This window comes from Cervus elaphus, chromosome 26 (genome assembly GCF_910594005.1).
Source record: "Cervus elaphus chromosome 26, mCerEla1.1, whole genome shotgun sequence".
Lineage (NCBI taxonomy): Eukaryota > Metazoa > Chordata > Mammalia > Artiodactyla > Cervidae > Cervus > Cervus elaphus.
In genome coordinates this window covers 9,401,014-9,428,055 of record NC_057840.1, presented here as the reverse complement: position 1 = coordinate 9,428,055, position 27,042 = coordinate 9,401,014, and the positions used below count along the sequence as shown (strand labels likewise).

Genomic DNA, 27,042 nt, shown 5'->3' with positions numbered 1-27,042 from the left:
GTTCTTAACATGTAGTAACTCATTTGTATTTACAAGTTTACAAAGGTATCCCTTCTCTGCCAACACTTCAGTACTTCCATTTTTGTTCCCTGCTCTAATTTTTTTTTCTGTTTTCAGTGTACTTCTCTCTTCGCAACACACATTATCACATTCTTAATAGGTTTATTGTGTATCAGTTTCCCTGCCCCCCACTAAAATGTAATCTCACGAATATGTCTCAGGTGCCCAGGACAGTCTCTGATACATGGTAGGGGCTCAATAAATATGTATTTCATTAATTAAATAATTAATTAATGAGCTCATGCTACCATATGGCTTATTATGAATATTCCTTTCAGTCAGCAACCTCCTCCCACCTACCTGGCAGGACCTGCTTAGGTACATTATCTGTTCTCTTCTGTAAAGCTTTTTAAGTTTGGGCTAGATTTTCACACATGTGCTCTGGTTCAGCAACAGGGGACTAGATCAAATGACCTCCTGAGAGCTGTCTGGCTCTTGACAATCAAATTCAATTCCACTTAAATGTTCTAAAAGCAATTTGTGGAGAAATTCTTTTCCTCCTTTTCTCCCCAACTGGAGTGCACATTTATCTAATTATTTTCTTAGGAGCTTGACCTAGCTTTAAAGGAGTCCCATGTCAGCTCTCCTACATTTTCTCTAAGCACTCACTTTATAAAACTAAGAGACTAAAGACTCAGCTCTCTAGGGAATTAAATTTCATTCAAATAAGATTAAGGATTTTTGACTCACAAAAGCAAGGACAATCAGAGGCTAACTAAAATGAGGCAATTGTTCAGCAAACTAATCCAGACATGTTATTCACAAAGAGACTCTCACAATTGGCCAGGGAAGGAAAATGCCTGTGAAAGAATGGGTGGGCTGCACTGAGTTAAGGGAGCCTACTTCCTTCTAAGGCTTAAAGCCCAGTCCCTCACTTCCTAGCTGGTGAATATGTTTATTTTCTGAATTTAGTCCATTGTAGCCCAAATCCTCCCATTGAACAGGATTAGATTAGAACCTGAGAGGCAGCCTTCGATTAGATCTTGAAAGCCAGGCACGTGGTGGTTAACTCCTCTGTGGAAGCAGTGGGTTGGTGATGTGGTGATGTGGTATCAGGAGTGGAGAAAAAGTGTTGATGTTGATTTACGGAAGTATGTCTGTTACCCGTAGGTTTAGAACATGGGTTCTTAACCTCTTGTGGGGCATTAACTCTTTTTCAAAATGTTTTTGATTGTGTAAAAAAGAGCGTAAAATTGCAAAGCAAACTAATTATATTGAAATGCATTTGTCAAAATATTTTTTTCAAAACAAATCAGTAATTCATGTATTTATTAATATATTAAATATCAGAGCTGCAGTAGGCCTGATAATTACTGTAATTTTAAAGTGATGAGTTTAAATCGTGCATCTCAATAGCTACAGTGTGATATGAAAACATATACAATTTATATGAGTGATAAAATCACAGGTACAGCTAATAATTTTGTGGTTGATTCTTTGTAGTCATAATTGAAGGAAATGCTGAATTTCAATTAGAAGTTAATGAAGATAGTGTTATAATTTCTCGGATGCCCCCCACCATCTACCCCAGGTTAAGAACTCCTGCCATCGATACTAAAGTGAAACAGTCCATGAATCACCACTATTAAATATTGTACCCAGCATCATGGGGGAATGTCCACATTTGTGGGCAATTGTTTCAACTATTACCTAGTTTAAGAAAATATTCTTGCTGGCTCACATTAACAATAAAAAAGATTAAAAAATGGAAAAAACATTACTATCTGCCACATATATTCTGTACCTAGTGAAAAGATCTCTTTAAACTGGTGGGCAGGGGCCCCAAGTTGCCATAACAGACTATTAGAACTCTGGCATTAGGGTGCCTAACTTGTTCCCATTTGCTTAAGACTGTCCCTGTTTTAAAATGAGAAGTCAGGCTCTAGGAACCCCTCGGTCCCTGGCAAACATGGATGGTTGTTGAGTGCTTTGGAGTCAGAAATAACATAGTAATTTTAATCAACTTGAGAGATAAATAAGTTGTCAGGAATAAGTTGTCTATTTGTCAGAAAAGACCCTGATGCTGGGGAAGATTGAAGGAAGGAGAAGAAAGGGACAGCCGAGGATGAGATGGTTGGATGGCATCACCAATTCAATGGACATGAGTTTGAGCAAGCTTTGGGAGATGAAGAATAGGGAAGCCTGGCTTGCTGCAGTCTGTGTGATCACAAAGAGTTGTGCACGACTGAGTGACTGACCCACAACAACAAAAATGTCTCTCTTGAGTCTCAGCATCTTCGTTTCCAAATGAGAATGAGAATATCTTTCCTACAAAGTTGTGATAAGTGTTAAATGAGGTTATACATATAAAATGCTTTGCCACGTTATAAGCACTCAAAAACCAGTGACGACTATTATTATTATTGCCACTGCTGTTATTATAAAGTTAATTCCCTTCCCTTTACCTGACTCCATCTTCTCAAAAGAATCTCACCTTCCTCTCTTCCTATGTACATTGTATACAGTCCTCAGACCCCTGCTGAACTCTACTTTTTTCATGAAGAATTAATTTGCTAATATCACATGCACTGATGAAATGGTGCATTAGGTTGAACTTTTTGAAACTGATAGTTTTCTAAGTCAAAAACAGTCAAATACTGATATCATACAATTTGACCTGTGTGTGTACATAGTAGGCATGGGGTGTGGCTTATACAAGGCTGTCATTTCATAAATGTTGTCCTTTCTTCCTCAATGACTCTGATATTCATGGGCCTCTCCTTAATTCCTCCTTTAATCATCCTAGGTTTTCAAAGAAATTTCAGATTCCATGTCGTTATATTTTAAATTAAGATGATCTATTAAATGCTTAAGTAAAATGATTTTTTAACCTTTCATAAACTGTGTGTAAAAAATTCACAAATCAGAAGAAAAATTCTATAGTCTTGGAACCTTATATTTGCTCTAGATAAAGTTGCTATTATGTATCCCTTGCTTTTTGGCAATAAATAATATACTGCCTTGCCTTTATCTTATATACATGTGTCTTGAACCTCATCTTGACCATGTTGTATTATCTTTTTACAATATCCAGTGTTAGAAAGAAATACATTAATTACAGATAATTGAAAAGGGAACTTTAAATATCATTGAAACCAGATGGTATGTTTACATCAGTAAGGTTTCAGACTCAAAGGAACATCATTAAAGAGAAGGGCCCCAAGTAAATTTCTGGAGCAGCTCTGACCAGGCTGGTAGCCCCTATGCTCATGTGGTTATTGAACCCTTGAAATATAGTTGGACCAGATTAAGATGTGATGTAAATATGAAATACATACTATAACCCAAAAACTTAGTAACAAAGAATATAAAATATGCTCTTAATAATTTTACATGTTGAAATGATAATAAGTTGGCTATACTAGGTTAAATAAAAAAATGTAATTAAAATTAACTTCACTTTTTACTTTTAAATGAGACGCCAGAGCATTTAAAAATTCATACATAAAATCACCCAAATGCCAGTCAAGAGATGAATGGATAAATTTAATGTGGTACAATGAAATATTATTTCATGTATATAATACAATATAATACAATGAAATATTATTCAGCCTTAAAAGGAAGGAAATTCTGATACATGCAGCAGCATGGATGAAACTTTGAAAATATGCTAAGTAAAATAAGGCAGACATAAAAGGATAGATAATGCATGATTCCATTTATATCAAATACTTAGAATAGGCAAATTCATAGAGACAGAAGGTAGAATTAGAAGTGACCATGGACTAGAAGTAGGGGGAATGCAGACTTAGTGTTTAAAAGGAAAGGCGTTTCTGTTGTGGGTGATGAAAAAGTTCTGGCAATGGATAGTGGTGGTAGTGACTACTTAGTACCAGTGAATTATGCCGATTATAAAACGGTACATTTTATGTGTATTTTACCACACATTTTCAGCGTTCTCGTGTGGCTTACATTACATTTCTTTGGATAGAGCTTAGAGTTTAAATTGGCTATAGAGGTTAATGAGGAGAAGACAATGGCAACCCACTCCAGTACTCTTGCCTGGAAAATTCCATGGACGGAGGAGCCTGGTAGGCTGCAGTCCATGGGGTCACTAGGAGTCAGACACGACTGAGTGGCTTCACTTTCACTTTTCACTTTCATGCATTGGAGAAGGAAATGGCAACCCACTCCTGTGTTCTTGCCTGGAGAATCCCAGGGATGGAGGAGCCTGGTGGGCTGCCGTCTACAGGGTCGCACAGAGTCGGACACGACTGAAGCGACTTAGCAGCAGCAGCAAGGGTTAATGAAAAGTCGAGCAATGCTGGTGGAGATTGAGAGCTGAATCTTTGCAGTTAGATGTAGTTAGATGTTAGGATTCAAATTCCAGCCCTGCCCCTGACCACCTAAGAATCCTTGGTCAGTATCACTGTGACTACCTTAGTTTCTTCATCTGCAAATGGGGATTATAAAATGTACCACATAGGGTTGCTGTAAGCTTAAAAGATAATACATATACATTGAGTAATGTAAACATAAGAGGCAGCTGAATGAATGGTATAACTTGTTGCTATTGATGGAAGCAATATCTTCCATTTTTATTGATATCTAGCAATTTTGCTAAATCTGAGGCATAATATGAAAAATGTGACCAGATACCTTAGCAGATTTTAGGCTCAGCCTTGTATAAGCTCTCCCCTCAGAATACTTCAGTTCTGCTTCCTGAAATTCACCTTGTGTAGTATTAGTAAACAGCAAAGAAGTGATTCAGGCATATTTCTTTTCAAAAGTACCTGGGAGAAGTGGAAAGTATGATGTCATTTTCTAAGATCTCTAGCTCTCAGGCTATAATTGTGAGTTTATCTTCTGTCAGGTATGAAAATGAAAGTCATTAGGTTGTAAGTTTTCTTTGTCTCGCTAAGGTTTCAAATGGTAAGCTCAGTGGAAGAGTGTCCAAACAGAACTGGGTATGCCCAATAGCCAGATCAGATACCGTTGGGATTCATAGTATCAAAAGTAGTCTTGAAAGCTAGCACAGACTCTGATGGGAAATATTCTTGGATGCAACTCAGAACTTGCTTCCCCTCCTGGGATATTCAGTTAGTAAATAACAGAGCAGCCATACTGGTTTCTAAGACACAGATATTTCTGTCACGGGGCTGCTTCCTCTGTGGCTCAGAGGTAAATAATCCGCCTGCAATGCAGAAGATGCAGGTTCAACCTATGGGTTGGGAAGATCTCCTGGAGGAGGGCATGGCAACCCACTTCAGTGTTCTTGCCTGGAGAATCCCATGGACAGAGGAGCCTGGAGGGCTAGAGTCTATAGGGTCGCAGAGAGTCGGGCAAAGTCGTGCCTGAGCCCTCCACAGGCCTCTCTTTACCTGAGCTTCCCGCCCCCCAGCCCGAGTCCCTCCAGACCTCCTCACATTCCAGAAACTAACGGCCTAGTTTCCTAAGGGGGCTCTGGTTCTTCGACTGGCATCTGTTCTCACTGGTCAGTGCCTAACCATGCTGCCTCTTAAATATCTCCACATTCTACAGCTAAAGCATTAGCTTAATTCCTGAGATTCTATTTGCCCATCTTTGTATTGCTGGAGTAGGAAGTATAGATGGAAATGAGAAATTGGAAAATAACCTGACTCTGCTGAACGATTCATCTATTATTTGAGTATAAGAATTTCTTTTAAAGAGCTTGAGCTCATTTTAAGGAAGTCTCTAAATCAAGAGTTGCAAACTCCTGTGGACTGGCCAAATTTGGACTGCAGATGATTTTTTTTTTTAATGGCCAGAAGTGTATAAATATACTGAATTCAAAGATTAAGCCAAAAAAGAACTGTTCATCCCAGCTACCCTCTTGTCCTACTGCTCAAATTAAAATCCCAGCCTGTTCCCTGACAGCATTAAAATTTGAAACCCCTGTTCTAAATTCATACAACACCATCTCAATTCTACTAGTATTTACTCATCACCTGATCATACAGTCTGTCACTTGAGCTGTAATGTTTCTATTTTGTTTAAGAAATGGATGCAAAGCTACTTTCAGAGGTAGCCAATTAAGATTAATTAAACATTTCACCAGACTTAACAGGTCTAATTAGATTTGATTCATCTGTAATTTTATTACCAATGAGATATCTGGATGACTAAATTATATTTTCTTAACTTCATAGGAGCCGAATGCTCATCTCTTCCCCGTGGGCTTTTTTTCTCCCTCTAAGGGATGTGATAGTGAGTCATCATCCATATTCTCCCTGTCTCCTGGTGCCATTAAGTAAAGCCCATCTGAGAGCTGATGATGGAATCTGGGGCTCTGGGGCAGCTTCTGGCTTTGGGCCACCTCCCTGAATTATTCATGTGGAGCCAGGGAGGGTAAATGTCCAGCCACAAAGATCCAGAACCAATGCCAAGGGGGAGATGCTGGCCTAAAATAATTGAGGAAACGACCACTGGCGCCACTGACTTGGAAGCTCCAAGTAGAACCACATGGCTTCAGCTCAGGTCTAGGTGGCCCTTGACCCCCCCCCAACCTCCCCCTCCTTCCTGCCCCAGCACTCCTGTTTTAACTAAGAAAGGAGCTCTGAGGAGCCAAGATGTCTCTCTGACCCGGCGTAAACCCTGTCCTTTGAGTTATTGCTCTCAGCAACCCTGCAAGAGGTTTGGGATTTTTCAGAATAAACAGCAATCCCCAGCCTCTAATTTTCCCCCGGCAGCACTCTTGTAATTATCCCATTGGTGTTAAGTTGATTGTATGTTTTTAGTATATTTACTGAATACGTATTATGCACAGAGCATGTGGTAGCACTGGTAGGGGGATGCAGAGGGGAACAGGGTACAGATCCTGATCTTTAAGTATAATAAGTAAGTTTCATTTGGAGTCAACTTCATGGTGGCTGTTGGAAGTGATGTCTTTTGAAGAATTCAAAGTCTCCAAGGAGAATCAGTGGGAAAGAATGCTGTGATCAAGTCATGATGTCTCCTCTGGCAGAATACAGAAGGGTTTCATTCCTGACCAGCAGTCTTATAAGAAAAATAATACTGTTGTCTAGTTGTCCATTTATCTATAATGCCTTACATAACAGGAAAAAAAAAAATCACTGTCATTTACTCAGTACTGAATATAAGCAAGACATTAGGTAGGTGCTTAATATGCATTTACTCTCTTTTAAGAATATCTGGCATTGTTTCGTCTCAATCACCAGTGACTACTTTTAGACCTGTGATTTGACCTGTGTGGTCTATGTGGTTATCCCAGCTCTAGAAGCACAGACACAACAATTTACAGTGTGGTATGGGAAGAGCAGTACATCAGCAGTTAGAAAGCTCAGATGCTGCTAAGCGATCTTACATCTACAGCCCTCATTTTCCAAAATGTAATACGCTGGGGATAACTTGATTCTTCTGGCCCCTTTTCAACACAAGTCTGAGGAAACCTAGCTCACTTCACTGTTGTATGGACGGACTTAAAGTAATTAACAGAAGATGACCCAAACCATACACATTTTTCTCCTCCATAAACATCCGAAAGGATTAATGTTTTGCTGTCATCCTGAGAAAGGAAAGGGATGCTGTCGGAGTGAAAGAAAAATGAAACTGTTAATTGCTCAGTCATGTCTGATTCTTTGCCACCTCATGGACTGTAGCCCACCAAGCTCCTCCTGTCCATGGAATCAGGCAAGAATACTGGAGTGGGTAGTCATTCCCTTCTCCAGGGTATCTTCCCAACCCAGGGATCAAACCTGGGTCCCCTACATTTCAAGCAGATTCTTTAACATCTAAGGCCCCAGGGAAGCCCAATAAAGGCAAGGGATGCTGTTGGAGCAAGCCTATACAATTCATCTGGGTAGATTTTGGAGTCTTCCGGATTCGGGCATGATACAGTCAAGGAAGTTCCCTAGGGTACAGTGACCTTAGTACATAAAGTAAAACAAGAGATTTGTCTCTAGTAGCTGTGACCAGGTCACTGAAGGTATGCAAGGGGGATATGTTCTGATAAAGGCTACAAACTTGTTAACACTTTTAATTATGTTTGGGGCACACAGCGTTATAGAACCAGCTGACTTGGCATTATTGAAAACCTTGTCAGCTGCCATTCAGTGATTCAGCCAGCCAAGGAAGCTCTAGGGAAAGTTTGCTCATTTCTCTATTCAGGTTGTTTGTCCATCCATGTAATTTTAGAAGTATTCTTTCAACGAATCCAGCAGCCGTTAATCCTAACAAACAATAGCTTTTGAATTCCAGTCCATCCTTTATCACATAATAGTTAAGGTAGAGAGAGTAGTGGGGAGTCTTCTAGTTATATTTTGTCATCCTGTCCAGAATACAGTTGTGAGGAAATAGAGAAGTATTTGACACATGGAAGCAGGAAAATAGTCCTTTTTCAGATAAATGTTCTGGAAAGTTTTCATTCAAAGTTAAACTGTGTTGAAGTCATTATTTGTTTTATTTTGTTGCATATTTTATTTGCGCTCAACTCACAATTCCTTATGTTAAAAAGAAACGGTTTTTAAATCTACAGAATTCCAAGTACAGTATTAAATTTTGTAGCTAAAGGAAGTAAGTGTGTACCACTACTTATATTCTAACAGAAGTAGGAGAGAAAAGCCCCAAAACTTGTCTTGGTAAAGCCACACATTGGTAATTGTGCCAGGGAGTTCACGCTGCAGAATGTCTAGTGTAAGTAGTGGCTGACCTGTGAGTAAATGTTTAATTTCATACCACAGAACCCTGTGACAGCCCATTAAAAGATAATCCCTTGGTGTCTAAATCTCAGAAGTTCTCCTTTGCCAGTCAGCTTGTGGTTGGGGTTGTTCAAGACAGATGGACCATCATCCCATTTTAACATTGTATATTGATGTTTGCCTTGCCAAATCCCTCTCCCCTGCGCACATCCTTTTCTATGAGGTAAAAGAAATTGTAATCTCTGGACTCATTTGATAAATTTATAAACCTTCTTAGGATAAAGGGAACTTCAGAATTTGGTTCAATCCCTATAGGTCTGAGTTGAGAAAGAGAGAGAGACAGAGATAAAGACAGACAGGAGGAGGGAGGTGTCCATTCATATGTACCATACCTTCCATGGTCAAGCTAGTCATTTAATTTAAGATGCATGGACCTCTCCTGAAAATTTCATCAAGTATATAATAATATCAGCAACAAGTTACATCAGTTGAGTGATTGAATACTCATTGTGTGCCAAGAAATGGAGGCTGAGTGCCTTGGAATGTCAGCATAGAAACTGTATGTCAGGCTAGGTTCATGTTGTAGAGTTAGCTCCCCAACAGATGAGGGAAACCTTCAGAGAGAAATCAGGGCCAATGAGGCAGCCCTTAGGGACAAGGTCAATGCCAGTCCTACTGCACTGTGGCAAAATGGAAAGATATGGAGGAGGAATGAGATTTGCAATGCTTCTTAATGCTTATGGGAGTTTTTCCCCCTGAAAAACATCTGAGCATACAGAAGTTTGTACACAATTCCAGGAATTGTTACAGAAATCCTGAAATCTAATCACAGGCAGTTTGGACTCCTGGATTAAGACAAAAAGAGATAGGAGGAGAAAGCATCTGATTCTTACTAGGAGGCTTCTGTATTGCAGACATTTGACATACATATAAACACACCTTGACTATGGCCATGAAAGATACGGCTTGTGGGCCCCATTTGGTAGATCCAGAATCTGAGATTCTCAAAAGTTAAACATCCACAGAGATCACATGGCTAGCAAGCACTAGGCAGGCATTCAAAACTCTTTATTCCTGACTTGCCAGTGTTAGCATTTGAGTCAACCATGAGAGAGAGAGCGAGCCTCAAACACAACAGAGATGAACATTTTTATAAGAGATTATTGATGTTAGAAACTCTGTATATATCTCATGATAGGTACATTAAATATATCACAATTCATCCACATAATGGAATATCATACATCACTACAAGCCATATTTTCACAAATTTTTTAATGATATGAGGAAATGTTCATAGTTGCAAGGTCACAGAAGCAGGATTCAAATATGTATATTTATCATAGCCTATATATGTGTATGTGTGTGTGTGCACATATATAGATACGAGAAAATTAATGATAAAAAATAGGAGTTTTGTCATTTAGTCATTCATGTTTGCATTATAATGATAACTTATTAATTCTGTAATCAAGAAATAGTCAATCTAACAGTTGAAGTATATTACTTAGATGTTAACTGTCTTTTTTTTTAACTGCCTTAAGATAGAGCATAAAGGAACTAGAAGGGATATAGCACAATCCCTTTTTAAAATTTTTATTTACTTATTTATTTTTTAAATTGAAGAGTAGTTGATTTACAATACTATATTAGTTTCAGGTATACAGCATAGTGATTCAATATCTGTGCAGATTACACTCTATCATAGGTTATTAACCTCAGATACGCAGATGACATCACCCTTAGGGCAGAAAGTGAAGAAGAACTAACAGCCTCTTGATGAAAGAGGAGAGTGAAAAAATTGGCTTAAAGCTCAACATTCAGAAAACTAACATCATGGCATCCAGTCTCATCACTTCATGACAAATAGACAGGGAAACAGTGGCTGACTTTATTTTTCTGGGCTCCAAAATCACTGCAGATGGTGACTGCAGCCATGAAATTAAAAGACGCTTACTCCTTGGAAGGAAAGTTATGACCAACCTAGATAGCATATTAAAAAGCAGAGACATTACTTTGCCAACAAAGGTCCGTCTGGTCAAGGCTATGGTTTTTCCAGTGGTCATGTATGGATGTGAGAGTTGGACTGTGAAGAAAGCTGAGCACCGAAGAATTGATGCTTTTGAACTGTGGTGTTGGAGAAGACTCTTGAGAGTCCCTTGGACTGCAAGGAGATCCAACCAGTCCATCCTAAAGGAGATCGGTCCTGGGTGTTCATTGGAAGTACTGATGCTGAAGCTGAAACTCCAGTACTTTGGCCACCTGATGTGAAGAGCTGACTCATTTGAAACAACCCTGATGCTGGGAAAGATTGGGGGCAGGAGGAAAAGGGGACTACAGAGGATGAGTTGATTGGATGGCATCACTGACTCAATGGACATGGGTTTGGGTGGACTCTGGGAGTTGGTGATGGACAGGGAGGCCTGGTGTGCTGCTTTTCATGGGGTCACAAAGAGTCAGACACGACTGAGCGACTGAACTGATAGTTTATTATAAAATAAGAGCTATAATCCTCTTTGGCATGCAGTATATAGGGGCTTCCCTCGTAGCTCAATCGGTTAAGAATCTGCCTGCAATGCAGGAGACCTGGGTTCAATTTCTGGATCAGGAAGATCCCTTGGAGAAGGAAATGGCAACCCACCCCAGTATTCTTGCCTGGAGAATCCCACGGACAAGAGAAGCATGGCAGGCTACAGTCCACGGAGTTGCAAGAGTCAGACACAACTTTGTGACTAAACCACCATGCAGCACATCCTTGTTTCTCGTGTTGGTTTGTATCTCTTAATCTTATACCTCTAATTTGTCCCTCCTGCCTTTACTTTATTCTTTGGTAACCACAAGTTTATTTTCTATATCTGTGATTTTGTTTCTGTTTTGCATATACCTTCATTTGTGGTTTTAGTTTTTTTTAGATTTCCACATATAAGTGATATTATATGGTATTGTCTTTCTCTGACTGACTTAATTTTCTAAGCATAATATTCTCTAGGTCCGTTCATGTTGCTCCAGATGGCAGAATTTAATTCTTTTTTATGGCTGAGTAATATTTCTGTGTGTATGTGTGTGTGTGTGTGTGTGTGTGTGTGTGTGTGTTACATCTTAACCCTATCCTCTGTTGATGGACATTTAGGTTGTATCCATGTCTTAGCTATTATAAATAATGCTGCTATGACCATTAAGGTGTATGTATAATTTCAAATTAGTGTTTTTCTACATATATACCCAGGAATAGAAAGCTGGGTCATATATGATCCATAGATCGTATAGGATCTCTATTTCTAGTTTTTTGAGGAACCTCCACACTGTTTTCCATAGTGGCTGTGAAAGTGAAAGTGGCTCACTTGTGTCTGACTCTTTGTGCCCCCTTGGACTATACAGTCCATGAGAATTCTCCAGGCGGGAATACTGGAGTGGATCCCTCCTCCAAGGGATCTTCCCAACCCAGGGATTGAACCCAGGTCTCCTGCATTGCAGGTGGATTCTTTACCAGCTGAACCACAAGGGAAGCTCAGGAATACTGGATTGGATAACCTGTCCCTTCTCCAGCGGATCTTCTGGATCGAGGAATCGAACCAGGGTCTCCTGCATTGCAGGTGGATTCTTTACCAACTGAGCTATCAGGGAAGCCCAAATCACTCAGTCATGTCCGACTCTTTGCAACCCCATGGACTATACAGTCCGTGGAGTTCTCCAGACTGGAATAGTGGAGTGGGTAGCCTTTCCCTTCTCCAAGGAGTCTTAACCCAGGGATCAAACCCAGGTCTCCCGCATTGCAGACAGATTCTTTACCAGCTGAGCCACAAGGCTGTACAAATTTATATTCCCACCAGCTGTGTAGGAGGGTTCCCTTTTCTCTGCATCCTTTCCAACATTTGTTGTTTTTGAATGCTAACCATTAATAGGTGTGAGGTGATATCTCATTGTTGTCTTTGATTTGCATTTCTCTATTAACTAGTTGTGTTGAATATCTTTTCATATGCCTATTAGCCATCTGTATATTTTCTTCAGAAAAATGTATATTTAGATATTCTGACCATTTTTTGATTGGGTTGTTTGGGGTTTTTTTTTATATTGAGTTATATGAGCTCTTTGTATATTTTAAATATTAGCCTCTTGTCAGTCCCATCATTTGCAAATATTTGTCCCCATTCCATAGATTGCCTTTTTGTTTTGTCAGTGGTTTCCTTTGCTGTGCAAAAGCCTGTAAGTCTGATTAGGCCCCATTTGTTTATTTTTGCATTTGTTTCTTTTGCCTTAGGAGACTTATTAAAAAAAATGTTGCTACAATTTGTTAAACAGTGGTCTGCCTATGTTGTCTCCTAGGAGTTTTATGGGCTCCATTCTTACATTTAAATCTGTAAACTATTTTGTGTTACTTTTATATATGGTGTGAGGGAATGGTGCAATCCCTTTTTAATGGTGGGAAGACTAAGACTAGATAAACATGGCCTAAAATTAAGTAGGACTTGCATAATATCAGTGCAGATGTTGTAATTCATAGTATAGTCTTTCATATTTTTTTTCTTCTTATGAATGCTTTATGAAGAAGTACCACCTTATCTGGAGAAAAATGTTCTCACAGTGAAACAATGCTTTTGATCTCTGGTTACCATGTATATGTGAACTCTGAAGTAGGGCTCTGCTCAGAAAGACAGATTGCCCAGATCCCTGCAAACTGTCTGTCTTCTGTTCCTCAACACCTCTTGCCAAGGGGACATCTAGTCTTACCCCACCCAGGATTTGAAACCATGAGAACAGGGATTCCTAATTCTCTCCTGAAAGGTAATTTACTGCAAGTGGCTCCTTCTCTTGGAATCTCCCTCCTCAAATCATCTCCTAGAGCCTGAGCCAGAAGCCAAGTCGAACACCCCACTTCCTCAGCGGAACCCACCCACCAGAGAGTTTTTCTGCCAAAGATTTACCATGGAAGGATTTCAGCCTCTGAGGAATATTCAAATATATGTACATTTGTTTCCCTAATTGCCATAATATTTACATTGTCATTATCAGTAGATTACATTATACATTTATTTAGAACTATCATTTGCAGTGTTCTCCCCTAATTAGGAAAGGAAACAGCTCTTTGGCATGTAAGAGAATATGTCATGTCCTCTTTGACTGATCACTTGAATAGAACAGGGATTATAAGTATTTACTTAAGGATTTCTAAAGTAGGGCTGACCAGATCTAGGCAGAATGAAAATGATTTCTCAGGAATCTTCTGCTCTCACAGGTTAAGGAGGGGAGGAGGGACGAATGGAAGAGCAGGTCTTTGGGGTTAAATGGCATTTGTCACCAATTTTAATGGGACTGGAAAGTGGTTTGGTTGGTGTTTCAGTTTGAATTGTGCTGTTTACTTGATCAGGGTCCTTGCTTTTGAGTATGTAATGGTGATAATATAAGTCTCAGGGTCACTCCTTGACTAGTTTGCCAGTGAGCTGCTCAGAGGAAAGCTCTTCAAAATTGCTTCTTTATTAAGGGGAAAAAAATACCTCTTTTAAGTCATTTTTTGCCATTAGTTCAAATTATAAAAATGTTTTCAAAAAGTCAATTTTAAAAAATAACTAATTTGTATTATAATCTTGGATGCAAATGGAAAGAAAGATTTGAAACTAGGTTTTTTAAAAAATTAAACTAGTTGTACAGTCAACATTTCTGCTTATATTTACCTATAGGAACTATAAAATGCATGATGAATTTTGGCTTTTTCTGGCATTGCCCACATAAAATATATTGCTTATATATGAAAAAATGACTATACTGTAGGGGATAAACTTAGAGAGAGTTCACCCTAAGTGTAGCTGTGTTAATATAAGAGGAAAGACTGTATTTACTAATACCATTTCTAGTTAATAGTGTGTGAAGTTTAATTACAAAATCCTATACAAGGAATTTATTGCATACAATTGGGGTCAGTTAAAATAACTTTCTTAAAGCGTAGCAGATTTAAATAGATTTGTGTCAACATAGCTTTCCAGGCCGCCATCATTATCAAATTATTCCATATTATCTTCAAGGGGAAATGGTTTTAGACCCAGTGGTAAACATAGTTTGGTGCTCTACTTTGAAGGCAGGGGTCGTGTGTGAGTGCGGAAATAACTTACCACTTTAGTTCACTGTAGTAGACATTTTTGAATAATAGCCAAAGGGTTTTTGTCAGCTTCAGGAATTTACTGAGTACACACTTTCACTTTTCAGAAGTGGCCCTGGAATCAAACTCTTAATAGAATGAGATAACAAGTCAGTGTCAGAGACTCCAGAAATGACTTGAGGGTTCTTTGTAGAATTTTCACATATGAGGAATGTTCAGAAGAGTCAATAAAACTAAACTATGGAGCCAAGTAGTCAAGGTGGGAAATGTCCACTTAATAATTGCCAACAGAAAAGACAAGCGTATAGATCTTCAAATAATGATCAAGCAATCAGGCGTGGGTCAAGGCATAGCAGACCCAGAGTTCTCAAGGGGTTCCAAGTCAATAGTTCTCGACCAAAAGCTGGACTTTTCTTCTTACTTCAGTTGTGACTTGGAACAGTTCACATCATTTCTTTTAAAGTGATTTATCTTTGCAATGAGTACAGTAGCACCAGGTGCTTTCTTTGGATATGTAGCATTTAACGCAGCTGTTAATGGTACATTTCTTTCTGTGATACTTGCTTAAATATTTGTCTCCTCTTTTAGACATTAAGTTCCTTTGCTCACCCTTATATTCCCAGCGTAAATTACATGCCTGGCGCACAGCAAGCGTTCCATGATGATTTGTTGAACAGGAACTTATTTCAATGGAAAATTACGGAGGACATGTGAAACAATTCATGTAGTTAGCCTTGTGCCGACATTGAGTAAGTCTTCAGCGCATGTGAGACACCCTTATTGTTGTTGTTGTTATTATTTACATTGAGTAAATGTTTTTAAATAAAATAAGTTCTAGGCTATTTCAGGATAAACCTCAGCAGGTAACACAAATCAGTGGGCACTAAGAAACTATATTTTATTAGGTCATGTCATATTGGTCAAGCCTAAGGAAACCTCTAAAATTTGGCTTCTCAGCCAGAAAGGCAATTCATCGATTTACAATAGAAGATATATTTTTTTCCCTAGGGGTCAGGACTTCCTGAAATCAGTGTCTTTGGAACACAGAATTAGTTCTAAATGTTGCTTTTAAGCTCTGAATACAAACAAAGGGAGCTGTCTTTATGGTCTTGTAGGGTTTGAGATGTGGGCTGGAGACTTAGTTCCACTATTCTGGTACCTTTCTGGTTGCTAGAAAGGTATGTAAAACATGTCTGTCAGCCTCTCTTTCTCACTGTTTATCTTCCCTTAGAGAATGAAGGATAAATATGACAGTTCTGCTATCTATATCTAATATAATTTTGAAGCTGAAAGAAACCTTGGTGGTGGTTTAATTGCTAAATCATGTCCAATTCTTGCGACCCCATGAACTGTAGCCCACCAGGTTCCTCTGTCCTTGGGATTTTCCAGGCAAGAATACTGGAGTGGGTTGCCATTTCCTTCTCCAGGGGATCTTTCTGACCTAAGGATCAAATCTGGGTTTCTTGTGTTATAGGAAGTCTCCTGCATTGCAAGCAGATTCATTACCAACTGAGCCACCAGGGAAGCCCTTAAAAGGAACCTTCAGTTCAGTTCAGTCGCTCAGTTGTGTCCCAACTCTCTGCGACCCCATGAATCGCAGCACGCCAGGCTGTCCATCACCAACTCCTGGAGTCCACTCAAACCCATGTCCATCAAGTCGGTGATGCCATCCAACCATCTCATCCTGTGTCGTCCCCTTTTTCTCCTGCCCCCAATCCCTCCCAGCATCAGGGTCTTTTCCAATGAGTCAACACTTCGCATGAGGTGGCCGAAGTATTGGAGTTTCAGCTTCAGCATCAGTACTTCCAATGAACACCCAGGACCGATCTCCTTTAGGATGGACTGGTTGCATCTCCTTGCAGTCTAAGGGACTCTCAAGAGTCTTCTCCAACACCACAGTTCAAAAGCATCAATTCTTCGGTGCTCAGCTTTCTTCACAGTCCAACTCTCACATCCATACATGACCACTGGAAAAACCATAGCCTTGACCAGACGGACCTTTGTTGGCAAAGTAATGTGTCTGCTTTTTAATATGCTATCTAGGTTGGTCATAACTTTCCTTCCAAGGAGTAAGCGTCTTTTAATTTCATGGCTGCAGTCACCATCTGCAGTGATTTTGGAGCCCAGAAAAATAAAGTCAGCCACTGTTTCCACTGTTTCCCCATCTATTTGCCATGAAGTGATGGGACTGGATGCCATGATGTTAGTTTTCTGAATGTTGAGCTTTAAGCCAACTTTTTCACTCTCCTCTTTCACTTTCATCAAGAGGCTGTTAGTTCTTCTTCACTTTCTGCCATAAGGGTGGTGTCATCTGCATATCTGAGGTTATTGATATTTCTCCTGGCGATCTTGATTCCAGCTTGTGCTTCTTCCAGCCCAGCATTTCTCATGGTGTACTCTACATATAAGTTAAATAAGCAGGGTGACAATATACAGCCTTGACTTACTCCTTTTCCTATTTGGAACCAGTGTGTTGTTCCATGTCCAGTTCTAACTGTTGCTTCCTGACCTGCGTATAGGTTTCTCAAGAGGCAAGTCAGGTGATCTGGTATTCCCATCTCTTTCTAGGGAGCATCTATTTTCCTAAACCCAACATCTTACACATCTGTATTATAGATGATAAATGTGAGCCTTGAAGAGGTGACTTTGCCTAGGAAATACAGATCGGTTGTAACAAAGCAAGGGCCTGACCCTGGTTTTCTGGAGAATTTTTGTTCTTTCCAGTTCCCTACCCTGCTTTATCTAACATTCCCTATTGTTGTGTAGTTTGGGAGGGGACCCTCAAACATTATTCACATCCTGGTCCTGAGTATCTGTACATGTTGCTTTATATAAAAAAGTGATGGAGATTTTCCTGGATTATAATCTAGGGGCTAGAAATGCAATCACATGTATATTTGAGAACTAGGGAAAGGTGAATCAGAAATACACAATGGAAAAGGTGATGTGAAGACCTGGCAAAGAGAAATTTGAAGATGCTGGCCTGGAAGACTCGAGTGACATGGCGACAATTCGAAGAATGCTGGCAGATACTTGGAGCTGGAAGAGGCAAGGAACGGATTCTCCCCTAGAGCCTCTGGAGGAAGGAGGACACTGCCAACACAGTGCCTTTGATTTTGGCACACTGCTACTGATTTCAGACTTTTGGCCTCTAGAACTATGAGAAGATCAATTTCTGCTATTTTAAAGCACCATGCTTGTGGTAATTTGTTATAGCAGCCACAGGAAACAAATATACCTATGAAAATAGAAGTCTTATTTTCCTAGTTAAAGATTTGATTTATTTGCTGACCTGACCCCACCAATATAACATCAGCAACAAGGTAGCTTCAGAATTAAAATTGAAGTGAATTCCTGCTTTTTTGACAGCAATTTAAACTAGATCCTACTGTTTCCCTAGTAGTTTTGAGCAAATAAACTCTGGACTAATATGATTTCATTTGCAAAAAAATATGGACTTATGATATGGCCACAGGGCAAATTATTTTATACATAGATCATCTTGGAAATCACACACACTTTTTTGTCCAAGTCACCTTGAGGGAAGCTATCATTTTCTTTTTATTAGGTATATCAAGCTTTTCTAGTGTTTAAACTTCTTTACACATTATCCTCACTTTCCTGGAGTAGCTTTCCAAACAGAAGCCTATTATAACAGAGAAAAATAGAGGTCATCAGATGAGCTCTTCTTAAACATCTTCTCTATCAGAAATGTCTCTATTCTGACAGACCCAGAACAGGCATCTGTCACCCAGGTCCTGTTTCCTTCCTTGCTTTTCTCTCAATCCAAAGCTAATCTATGTCTGCCCTGGAGGACATCCACTTCTGCCTTCTTGAGGACCTTGCTCTGTCAATTTTCCCATCTCCTCTAACCTCAAACTCGTTTTTTCTCCATCGGCTCATACCCTTTAGCATATAAATATACTCACATTTTTTTTCCATCTTAAAAAATCATTAACTGCACATTTCCTTCTAATGACTGGCACACCTCTCTTCTCAGTCAAATGTTTGGGAAGAAAATCCTTGTCTCCACTTTATCACCGCCTATTTCTTTCTTTTACTCACTGCTTGCCTTCCAGTTTGCACCCATCCTCAGTTACCCATGTACCACAGTCAGTGGTACTTGTAACTTTCCTGCCCTCTGGACAACACTGGACTCTGTTTGGGGAATTACAAATTAGAGCTTCTACTGGCCAGGTACTGTGCTAGGTGCTCTGTTCCAGAAAAGAGCAGATGTGATTTCTACCCTCATGGAACTCAGCTGATCAGCCACTTCTGGTTAATACACAGGTCCCTTGATTTCCACTTCTCCCTTTGGCAGGTTTACTTGAACGCCATTTAAATTTCCCTATTTGTGAAGTTCCCTCTCTTCCTCCCTTCATCCCTTTCCTTATTATACATGTCTTCTCGAGGCAATTACCTCTACACCCATGGCTTCAACTACTTTGTACGTACTCCAATGACAATTTTAATATTGTTCTCATTTAACAGTTTTAGTTTACATAGGACATGTCATTTACTAAAACCATAGATTCCAATTTGCTCCATGAAAAATATCATAGTCTTAACTGTCAGCACAGCGTTAGGGGATTTCCCCAACTACATTTTAAAATTGATTTAGTATGTGTTATTTTCAAAAACATAAGATGGGATATCACAAAATGGACTTGGCCTACAGAAGTTTACATCTAACTTTCAACTGGAGAGCTCTAATTCCATGCTCTCATTAACAGAGCCCCAAATGATCTTCCTCCTCAAACCTCTTCCTCTTTCTGCACTGTCTAGGAAAAAGTCACTGTGCTCTCCCTAGTTCCCTCAGTCAGAACCCTAGTAGCCATTTTTGCCTCTCTTTTCCCCCTCTTGCTCCGTATCTAGTCACCAAATGACCTCAAATCCTTTCCCACCACACCAGTCTCTGCCACTGCCTTTAGTTTAAACTCTCACTCCGCTCTTAGATGAATAAAAAGTCTCTTCATTGCTCTTGTTTCTTTCATCAATCCTCCTTATTGTCCATAGTGTCCTCACTAGAAACCACCTGATTGTGACTCCTTAACGTCACAACATTCAAAGGCTTTCATGTTTCTGGGGGGAAAAAAAATCAAGCTCTTTACCCCAGAACCTACTTTGGGGTTAGACAGATCTGGGTTTGAATTTCAGGTTCAAGTACTTGGCAGCAGTGTGAGTGACCTCAGACAACTGGACTTTCTAAGCCTTTGTTTTCTCCTGTGCCTGACGGAGCTCATCGAGGGCAGGGCTATTGCAGGAACACAGTGCCTAGAAAGTAGGAGGGACTAACCAATGTTGAAGGAAGGGAAAGAATTTTAAAATCCACTTCAAAAAATTGTTCTCCCTTAGAGAAAATCCTATGCCACTTCCAATCAAATTTGACTTCTACCTTTCTTTTCTGATAATCACAATAAGGTGCCTTTGCGGATCCAAACGATCGGAGACCAAATCCTGGCCATACCCCTGAGCAATCATGTGACCTTGGGAACATATCTTTACCATCACCTTCATTAAATCAAAACCGCGGTACTTCACTTTGCGACTCTTCAGTTTTGTATGAGAAAATCGTGCTTTATGCTTTATGTTACCGGTGAAAGTAGGGAAACCTGGAGACTCGTGCCGTGGAAGAGAGAAACAGCAAGAAAACCGAGTTGCTGAATCCCAGCGTTTCAGAGTTGGGAGGGAGGCGTTCGGTCCCTAATTTACCGAGGAGGAAGCGGAGGGGTGACGTGTCCTGGAGTCTCATTCAAGACACAGACACAGCTCTTTATTGAGGACCCGGGGGGTTGCTATGGTTAAACTGAAGGCGGAAACTAACACTCTTTCGAAGTCAATTTGAGAGGAGCATTTAGTTACAAAAGCTGTCAACAATTCGGGTGTAACTAAGTTCATTGAGGAATGCATCAAATGAGTCAGCTGTCAGACCCGGTGAAACCGAGTTGCTTAACGGAACTGACTCTTTACTAACAAGCCTTCTATAGGGTCCACTGACTCTCTAGCTTCGATTCACAAACTCCCGCAATGCTTCCCGAAGGACACGGAAAGCTCCGAGTGCCGCACGAGGAATGGAAACAAGAGTCCGGGGCGCGCCACTCGAGGGGCGGGGCAGTCGCAGGGTGGGGGCGGGGCATTGTGAGTCACGTGCCTGCTCTCTGAGGCGGGCGCGGGGAGGAACCTCTGTGTGTGATTGGTCCGTCGTAACCAGGTGACCGAAGGACGCATTCCGGTTGGCAAGGGCCAGCCAGGCGAGCGGCTTTCAGTCTGGAGGCGGCGGCGGAAGGAGGAGGAGCTCCGACCGCGCTCTCTCCCGGCAGTGGCTGTGCGTCTCAGCGCTTGTCGGGTCCCCACCCCTTTTAAATAAGCCCGGCTGGTCGCAGCCTTCACTGACTAGCTGACTCCGGGGAGGCGGCGGCGGCGAGACAGCGGGGGTGCGGCCGGGCCGGAGCCCTGCTCCGGCCCCGGCGGCGTGGCGGACAGGAGAGAGGCAGGCGAGGCCGCGTCTACCTGTGCGGCGCAGCCCCGGCATAGCCCGGGTCTGCCGGTGCCCGCCGCTCCATTGTTGGGGGAGGGGGCGGTCTCTGAGCTTGGCGGAGTCCGGGGCCGAGCGGAGGCGCCCCATGGGGAACACGTTGAGCTGTTGCGTGTGCCTCAGTGCCAACCGGCGCGTGGGGCCTGCGCCAGACTCCGAGTCTGAGGTCTACGAGGCGGCGGCCGGAGACCCGGTGGCCGTAGCACCGGCGCCGGCTGCCGTGGAACCCACCGAGTTGGATTTCCGAGCGGGTGAAGGCCACCACCTGCAGCACATCAGCGACCGGGAGATGCCCGAAGGTAAGGAAGCGGCCGGCGCGCCTCGCCCCTCGCGGGGCCGGCCCCGTCTGCTCTCGGGCTTACCTCTGGCCTCCGCCGACCCCCAGGTCCCCCGGGAGGAAGCCGCCGCCTAGGGCTCCTTCCTGCCTGGAGTTGGCTCTCTCGGGGCTGGGCACCAAGGACGGAGGCTGGCCCTGCCTGGCGTCCCCACCCCTTATTCTTTCTCCGTCGCGTCCGGCCAGTCTTTCTCCCTCTTCTCTACCCGAACGCCCAATTCTTCCTCATTCCCTTTTCGCAACCCGACCCAAGACCCTCAAGTCTGTGGCTCCTGTTCGTGATTCTATTTAACATCTTGTGGGACTTTGTAAAGACTTTCTGATGTATTCTCTCTTTTCTCAATGAAAACTTAAATACTCCCAACTTCGGCGATATCCATCCCATCTTCCAATCCTTACCTATTCAGGTGGTACCTAAGAGAAGGAACGAGGTAAGGATCTAGATACACTTCCACTCGTTAGGATAGTTGATACTCGGGACAATTAAGACAGATTTTAGGGTTTGTTATTTAAAATCAAAACTGCTATCGACAGAGTTAGTGTGGCGTTAAGTAATATTCTGTCTAGAGTTGTCCTGATTGAAGCGACCTTATTCTAACTATAATTTGAAAACGATAAGAAAGAAAAAGGTTAGAGGGGGTCTTAAAATAACTGAACGGTGTGAAACGTTACTGCAACGGCTGCAGGGAATAGTTTTGTTGTTGTTGTTTTTACCCAAAGACGATCCCACGGAGCTCAGATTAAGATTCCCACTTTGACACAAAAATGTCTTCAGCTCCCCAGCTTTAACCAACTTCACTTGCATGTTGCCTCTTCTAAGGGAGGATTGGGGGTGGTTCCTGAGACTGTTGGTCAAAAGTTTCAAAGGAGAAAAGAGAAATTCAGACTGTAATTTGTAATGCAAAGATTTGGCAGTTGAGATGGCAGATCCTGCAGGAAAGTTGTCTCCATGGCTACCTCTCCTTCCAACCCCCTCCTGCCCGTGGAATCCTAGTCAACTTTTATAACGTTCAGGGAAAATTCTGAAGACGAAGTGGCTGGGGGTGGGGGTGGGTTGTCATGGAGAAGAGGAGAGAGAGGAGAGGAAATGTTTGATTTTTTTTTTTTCCTCTAGAATTTTGAGACTGGACGGCTCTAGGTTCTAAAAAAAAAAGATTCTGGATAACACTGTGGCTCATTAATCAAGACTGTGTTCTTTAAAGTAGAAAACATTGTGCCGTAAAGATGTTAAAGCCCCACTGGCCCACTTGTTTCATTTAAATGCCAGAGAGTATTTCTTTATTTCATAGAGGATATGTCTTATAGCTCTTCTATTTAAATTTTATTTGGGTTTACTTAATTTCTTTCAAAGTTAGAATAGGTAAGCCTGTGAACTCACCCATATGATGGACATGGCTTTGTAAGTGGAAAGTACTCCCTTTTCAGAATACTCAGATACTGTGAAAGCACAAATTAATGTAAATTAATTGTAGCTTTAAAAACAAAGCTTGTGCATACCTGTGAAAACTGCTCAGCTTGTTGCTATAAGGTAAGCCTCTAAGTGATTTTAAAAAACAGTAGTAGGCTAGTGTAGGGAGACCAAAATTGGACTTCTGTATGATTCTTTTACGATTTACAACATATTTTCGGGTGTATTTCACCTGACCCTTCCATCTATAAATAAGGCCTGTGAATATTCTCCCTGTGATGCCAATGAAGAAGCCAAGACTTAGAGCTCTGAAATAACTGTGTAACATAGCTACTGAACAGAAGAGACAGACTTGAGAATGGTAGATACACCAAATTCAGTTGTTGGGTGCTTAAAAAAAAGTTTGGAATGCACTTTTTATTTTATAATTTATCCATAAGATAGGCCTAACTCAACTTCAGTTTGGTTATTTCCATTTGAGTTTATTGTTCACAACTCAGAAGCAACACATACCTCTGCATTCTGTGTCTGTACATTTCTTACAATGGATAGGAATAAAAGAAGTCGTGAAATAGCCTCAATTTACCAGTCAGGTAAACATGTTGGTATATTTTAAAGAGTTTGTTCTGCTGACTCAAATTGAAGCCGAGAATGCCCTGGACAGAGGGACATTAGGAGAAACCGGTAAGGGGGCAGGTAAGGTACGAAGCATTTAGTGAGGGGGAGTGCTGAGCCGGGAACTAGAAAAAGAGGGTTCATGAGCACAGAATTTACCTTTTTATGTTTGACATGATTGTGAAAATTTTACTTAAATTTGTCTCTCTTTTTTGGCATTCAATAAAGTGATGAGAGAAACCTCAATTTCAGCATTTGCCTATTATTAAGTTTCCATAGATACGAGGTCAGAACACGAATGTAAAGTGCAAGCACATTGGAAGTTTGCTCTTAATGTTTTTATTTCAGACAATTTTATATCAGTTTCCCTGGAAACTGAGAAATACCTGCATTGATATAAAACATTTTGGCTTTTCTGCAATGAAGAATTATTTGGTTACTTAGACAAAACCAAACATAAATGATGCTGTGTGTTTTTCTTCAGAAACCTTTGAGAAGAACATGATTTCTTCAAGCTGTTTCAGTTAACTCCTACGAACCTAGTATAAATATCAGATAGACTCAAAAGAATTTTGTGGCTATCTTGCCTTTAACAGTGTATCTAATGTAACTGATGTTACTGTCAATAATAGAAAATAAGATGCTAAGGTCCTATTATCTGATTTTATTATTATGCATCAGCTTTTCAAACAGCCTTTATATTCTCCTCTTAGGAACTTTGCTCATTCTCTGGTGCAAGCTGCTCTCTCAAGTGATTCCTTCCTTCCATCCTCCAAGGAGCGGGTAGGGAAGGAATTGACAACGTAATGGGGGAAAACCTCTGAGCAACAGGTTTTTCCTCCTTTCAGTAGCTATTATAAACACTTTTTTTTTTTTTTTTTTTTACTTTTTTGATACCAGTAAACATTTGGGGTAAAAGATTTGCAAAATACTAAAAAGTCATTCACTCATACTCAGAATATCCAGAATTTTCATTAATATTTTGGTGTTGGTTCTTCCTGAACCTTTTGTATACGAATAAACAGAATGTTGTGTTTATTGTATGAGATCGTTCTTTGTGTGCCACATTGTAACTTTCTCTTGTAAAGTGAAGACGGGAAGCTCCTGGAACCGTGCTGACACCTGAAGCGTGCCCCAGGATGTATTTCCACGCAGCTGCATGTAGCTGTGCAGTCTGCTTTTTACCACCTGTTTAATGGTTGGAGCATCATTCATTTACACACCCTTTATGGTTGTCTTTTATAATCTCATTATATTGCTTTAATCTGGGCACAGACATAAAAAGTGATGTATCGTACTTCCCTGCAGAATTCTGGTCTTGTGGCTTTGTCTTTCGACTTAATTAAATTCATAGGGTGAGTCATTTTGTAGTTAAGGTATTTTAACATTAAATGTTCTGTCCCCAAATTAAAGTTACCATTGATTTGTCACTGAACAGTAGATTTCCTCTCTTAGGTTTTTGTGGGTCTTGGTAACCTGTCGGTGTCTTTGAGTCTGAGTAACTAAACTACCGCTCGAAGAGATCTGAAATTAATGCTGGTCTTGGGTGACAGACCCATCAAAGGACAGCATTAGAAGAAATCTTAGATGATGAAGGAAAATTGGGAGAAGCATAAATGATTTGGGGTACACTGAAATGGATGATTATTGGGCACGATTTAGGGGCAGGACAAACAGAGGTTATACTGACAAAACCCAAACCCTAACTCTGGTCTTTACTTCCTAGAGGTCCCTGGGGCCTGTTGACACAGGAATAATGTCAAGTAGCGAAACACTGAGAAGAAAGAAAAGGATGGTCATGGACTGGGGAGGGGGCAGTGTTACTGGGGGTGGTCTCCTTAAGTGACAGTGAGCATCCTAGGAGTGAAGGGGAGCCCTGTGAGGTCCTCAGAAGGAAATATGCTCGGTGTAGGCAGAGGACAGAAAGAGGGTGGCTGCAGCTGAGTGAAAGAATGCCAGGAGGAATATCAGGGGGTTAAGGCCTTGTGTCTAGTAGACCTTGACAAGAAAAAATACGGATTTTAGTCTAATTGTAATGGGAAACCATTGAAAGGTTATATGCAAGGGAATGGTGATAATTCTTAAAGAAGGGGAAGGAGACGTGGGGAGAGGGGAGGGAGATCAGACGAGCTACTCGCTACTCTCACGTGGGCAGGGGTAGAATGAAGCAGGGAGACAAGCTAGGAGGCTGGTGTAGTCACTCAGCTGAGAGCCAACAGTGGTTTGAACAAAAAAGCAACATTAAGAAGGGCCTAAAATAGGCTGACTTGAAGAAACTGAGTGAATCTAAAAGTAGGCTAACAACAATATGAATGGGATAAGTCACAGAAAAAGAAATGCGGATGGCTTTTAAGCGTATCCTCACACATAAGAGAAATGAAAATACAACTACTGTAGCTTGTGTTGGGAGAAAATTCAGAAACTCGGCACTGCATTCTTTGGTGATACTGAGGAAAGTTACATTCATATATTGCTGGTAAAAATGGGAGATTGGTCAACCCTTGAAGGGGAAGTTGGCACAGTCTCACTTAATCCAGAGATCCTACTAAAGGAATTTATTCTGAAGGTATAGGCTGCATATGTTGCATTATCTTCAGTAGCAAAATACTGGAAATAATTCAGATGTCCAGTAAGGGACTGGTAAACTAGCACATCCAGACACTGAAGAATTAGGGAGCTGTGAAGGAGCTCTCTCCACTGTTAATGACTTCATCTGCAGGGGATGTTAACCTGAAAAAAAATGGGGAGAAAATATACACCAATCTCCATGACAGAAGCAGGAGAAATGATATGTATTTGCTTATTAAAGAAGAAAAAGGAAGAACACTAGGAGAAATGCTTGCCCTTGGGTACTCTTATCCTCTTTCCTTTAGTGGGTGGCCTGACTCAATGACATGAGTTTGCACAAACAGAATCCTGTAGGACTGGGAAGCCTGGCGTGCTGCAGTCCATGGAGTTGCAAAGTCAGACACAACTTAGTGACTGAACAACAACAAAGCACTATCTACTTAAGATGTTATTTGGCTGAGGGTGATAAGTGGACATCAGTTTTCCTATGAAATGCTAAATGTTCACTTTTGGCTTTTGAGTTAATTTGTGAAAGCTGTGATGTGTCATTTATTATGCTTTATATAGTATATCCCCTCATGGATTGCAGCCTTGTCATGGTGAAGGGGCTTGTGTAACTCTGTGAAGCTATAGTGTATGGATTGCTCTTGAATTTCATTTGATTCTTATCGTGTTCTGAGTTAGGCAGTGTAGGGATTCTTCTCTGAGGTATAGAATTGTCCAAGGTTTTACTCATTTTTAAAACCTTGATAGATCAGGACTGTAAATTCCATGTACATGACATATAGGGATAAAATTTATTGATGTCAT

At 40.9% G+C, this 27,042-nt stretch overlaps 1 long non-coding RNA gene and 1 pseudogene across 1 annotated transcript in view; both read left to right on the top strand.

Moving 5' to 3' along the window:
* LOC122684185 overlaps window positions 1–20,410 on the top strand; it is a 64,818-nt gene extending 44,408 nt beyond the window's left edge. The window contains exon 3 of the long non-coding RNA XR_006337946.1: window positions 20,194–20,410. This is a non-coding gene — a long non-coding RNA (uncharacterized LOC122684185). The remainder of the gene's footprint in view (window positions 1–20,193) is intronic.
* The window catches only part of LOC122684184, a 193,482-nt pseudogene that overhangs the window by 134,733 nt on the left and 31,707 nt on the right, over window positions 1–27,042 (top strand).